Source organism: Capsicum annuum, unplaced genomic scaffold (assembly GCF_002878395.1).
Source record: "Capsicum annuum cultivar UCD-10X-F1 unplaced genomic scaffold, UCD10Xv1.1 ctg2788, whole genome shotgun sequence".
NCBI lineage: Eukaryota > Viridiplantae > Streptophyta > Magnoliopsida > Solanales > Solanaceae > Capsicum > Capsicum annuum.
The window spans coordinates 116,438-121,115 of NW_025834277.1; the positions used below are offsets into that span (position 1 = coordinate 116,438).

Genomic DNA, 4,678 nt, shown 5'->3' on the forward strand with positions numbered 1-4,678 from the left:
GATGAAGAAATTGCTTATATAGACATATTCAAAGAATATACAGATGTCTTTGCTTGGAGTTATAAGGTGTCCCTACCCAAGGTTAACCCCTATTTGTGACAGCGGTGCTTACGGTCACAAGTGACCACAAGCTAACCCATGAGTTGGTACCTGCTGTGAGCATTGACTAAAATAATAATATAACACATAGGCAGAAGATAATCTGGTAAGATACTGTAAACCTAAAATACCAAAACAAATAAATCAATATCGGTCTGAATATCCAATTGTGTTGACCCAAACCACCGCCAAGACGTAATGGGCATCCCAAGTCCAACCAGGATCGGGGACCGCCCCCGATTACCCAACCCAACCACTTTATACAGCTTTTGATGGGCTAAATTTCAAGCATATAATAAGATACTCATAAAGAATCGGGGATAGGGTCACAATCGTGATTGACTCAATCGAGTTCAACTGTACCAAGCCAACCGTCCGACCATACCAAAACCAAACCAACGGCCATAAACCAGACCATAACCAAATGGATACCAAAGCATATAATGATAATCAATCCCAAAATATAATACGATGGAACAACCAATAATATTATCCAATCATGTCAGCCCCAAAACAATGCCAATACTAAGGCTAACACCAATACCGATCTTGTCCATACCAACCCTCAGAAGTACCACAAAGCCTCTAACCAAAAGAGTAAAAAAATATTAGGTTGGGATATGCCTCTAACCATGGCCAAAACCAATATCCAAAATAAAATCAAAGTGTCTATAGATGTCCATAACATGAAATGGAGCCTTCTAAAGGATGAAAAATCACCACTTCGGTTCAAAAGATGATCCCCCGAGTCAACCACTATGTAGGAGGAATAGAATGTCGGTTCCTGCATAGCCTGGGTATACAACCGCCAGTAGAAGGGTTAGAGAGTAATCGCTAGCATGAACTCAGGATAAGGATAAAATAATACCATTTATAAAATCAAGTAAAACCATCCATAATGTATACAACCATATATTTATGCCTAACCAAGTAAAACCAACCCCTCGGGACCTCCACCTTCCACGGCTTAGCTACACCTCCCCCTTTAATGCCTAATTAAAACCATTTCCAAATAACCAACCAATCCATTTATTATTTATTAACCAAGGCCATTTAGTGGTGGTATCTTCATACCAACCATACTTCCAAGTACTATCCATAGCACACCATATGAAGTCTTAAGGGGACTTTCAAGTGCGCTTTAATTTACCATATTAAACGTCTTGGGGATTCCGTACCACACAAGCATAAACATTTAGCCATTTACCTTTCCAAACCATTTAAACTATGCATATGTACTTTACTAAGTTTTAAACAAGTAAGAGTTTCATTTAAAAGTAATCAATGCAATGAACATGTCTTTATAAGCATTTTGTCAAACACATTGGGGGCATAGTATATATCCAAAACCAGTTCCAATTACCAATAACCATTCTATGTATTCCTATTATCCAAAACCACCATTAATGCATATAAAAGCATAATTAAAATCATGGGAAACCATAGCCAACTATTTATAATCAAAACCCCTAAATCATATTTGAAAAACCAAAAGCATACAATAATGAAATTATGAAAACAAATGATAAAAATCATGCCTTTAGTTGGAACTAACAATGAGGGAAGAGAACATGCCTTAATTGACAAAGTAGACAGAGAGAAATCACCAATGAGATCCGTAAATTAGCCTTTAAGATGAAACCCTAACTCTTTGATCCAAAAGCTTTTGAGAGGATTTTAAAGTGTTTAAGAATAGTTTCTAAGTGTTGATGAATAGAATAATAGAATAAATACTCTCCCAAGTAGGTTAGAAGTCGTGGGTTCCTATTAAGGTAAGTAGGAAAATATCTAGAATACCCCTGCTTAAGTTGCACAAAAACCCATCACAGGGATACAACTGACCCTCATAAGTCGTACCTTTCCTATACAAGTGGTACCTGCCACTCATATCCCAACCTCAACCCTTGGACCCAACACTGTCCAGTATATGACTTATCCAATAAAGTTATATCCACAACATAGGATCTGTACCTTCCATCCATACCCTTAGCAGAATAGAATACTGAGTGGCTTTAATGCTATCCACTATATGAGTATAAGATGCGACTTATATCCAATCATATGACTCATTTCTACTAAGTCGTATCCATTATTGTAACCTATCCAATTCCATCATCCAGCAATGGTCAGTTTATGATAGGACCATACCACTCGTACCCCAACATAAGGCTTGTACCCATGAGTCGTATTGGGTCCGGAGAATGGAATTCTAGGAAATTTTCTAAGGTCTAAAACCCAGGATGTAACATTCTCCCCACTAGGAAAATTCGTCCCTGAATGACGGATAAGGTAGAATAAATGCCAACACGAGCCATTTGTATTACAAAATATATTCCCAATCTTTATTAAAGTTAAAAAACAGAGAGGCAAAGATATTAATCTTTCCTTTAACAAACTCTAAAAATAAAGATGTGTTCAAGGACACACACCTTCCGCACGAATCCCAGAAGCAGAAAACAAGAGCGGATACTTGGATTTTATGTCCTCTTGTGTTTCCCATATAGCCTCTTCCACCTTGTGGTTTTTTCATAGAACCTCAACCGAAGCCATATCTGTTGTTCACAATCGATAAACCTACCTATCCAATATCTCAATTGGGATCTCTTCACAAGATAGAGAATTCGAGATACCCAATCCTTCTATAGGAACAACCGATGAAGGATCACTAATGCATTTTCTCAACATGGAAACATGAAATGCCAGATAAACCAAGCCTAAACTGTAAGGTAACTCCAATTCATAATCAATATTACCAGCCCTTCGCAAAATTAATTAAGGACTAATATACCGAGGACTAAGCTTTTCCTTCTTTCCAAATCACACTACTTTCTTTATGGGAGACACATTTAGGAAAAACTTATCCTTAACCTCAAACTCTAAGTCTCTATGCCTAGAATCGCATAAGACTTTTGATGACTCTAGCCTCATTAAGCCTATCCCAAATCACCTTCACCTTCTCTATAGCTTGATAAACAAAATACGAACCTAACATGTCCGCTTCACTAAGCTCAAACCAATCAATAGGAGATATATACCTCCTACTCTACTGTAACTCCCTGAGTCTGTACCTCAGATTCCATATGATGCTTATAACCCCGATAGACCACAAGCTAACCCATGACTGATATCTGCTGTGAGCATTGAATAATAATACTGATATAAATGCAAAAAATTAGGATGAAATTCCATAAGGTTTGAAACACCTAAAATACTAATAAAATATAACATCTGCAAAACTGAATACTGTCTAAAAACTAGTCTGAAAAGCCTCTAACTAAAACCATCTGAAAGTGGATTTGATGGGATAATCCCCCAACTAGCTTCATCTACTAAAATAGTGAGTTTACTAAAATAATAAAATAAAAGAATATCCTCGATAGATGAGGACTCACTACTAAATCTGATATGCTAGTTAAATCTAAATCTGTCTATGCGCGGTTGGGAACCAGAGTGTCAGAACCTATGATATGAGGCATCATAGTACAAAGAAAGAGTATGCATCAGTATGTGGAATATATTGGTATGCTAGATGAGGTAAGGCTAAACGCAAGGGTTTATATGCATGAATAATAATTGACTGAATTATATAGAGTAACTAAACATGAGAGTACATAGATAGTCTAAACTGTTGTAAATACTGAGTATGCAATATTGTGCATATATATATATACTATAACTGATCATTTTTGAAGCTAAGTACTGAGTTGTAGTACTGAGTAACTGATAGTCTGAGTTACTAATAACTAAGTTACTAATACTGATTGACTCTATCTGACAGTCCTGATTCTGTAGAAGTAAACTAAGTTCTATACCGAAGACTAAAACTGAAACTGTGGGAGGTAATCATCTAACCGACCCAAATAAGATAAGATAAATAAGTTGGGTCCAACCTATAACCCTAATGGAAGGGTGTCAGTACCGTGCCACGGGTAAAAACAACTGAAGAGATACCCTCATCTGGTAGGTAATCTAATGAGAACGGTGGAACCCTCATCTGGCAGGTTAAAATACTTCATCAACCCTCAACTGACAGGTTTGATGTCTCAACCTATGCTGGCTACGTAGTTTTTGAATGCAAGGATTGCTTCTAAGGATCACACTCTATATCGGCAGGTGAGACCCCATCCCTAGGTTCACTCCGTGCTGAATCCTACTCTCAACTGAAAGACACAGGACTGATTATACTGAACTAGACTGGACTGATACTTAGTTTACTGAGTTTTCCTATGTTCTATAACTGACTTAGTTCGACTGATCGTGACATGGATGATACTATTCTGTAGCTGACATTGGATCTAGATAAATAACTAAATTATCGGGTATTGAATACCCCCAGGACTCAATAGCATCAAAGTAAATCATAGCAAAATCTTGAAAACATAATAATGGCTACTTGATCACAATCCAATCATTGAGATATTTTAACAAACACTTGTAATGTATTTACTTATACATGAATGGGGAATACATGCTATCATGTTATAATGGCACTATTTCACTCACAGAGGCATTTTATCAAATACATGGGGAGCATGCTTAGGTTATTCAATAATCAACACATGTAATTATCATGGCCACA

General features: G+C 36.9%; 1 long non-coding RNA gene across 1 annotated transcript in view; it reads right to left on the reverse strand.

Annotated features, from left to right (window-relative positions):
* Positions 1–680: 680 nt before the first annotated feature.
* The window catches only part of LOC124890961, a 63,565-nt gene continuing 59,567 nt past the window's right edge, over positions 681–4,678 (reverse strand). The window contains exon 3 of the long non-coding RNA XR_007049464.1: positions 681–892. This is a non-coding gene — a long non-coding RNA (uncharacterized LOC124890961). The remainder of the gene's footprint in view (positions 893–4,678) is intronic.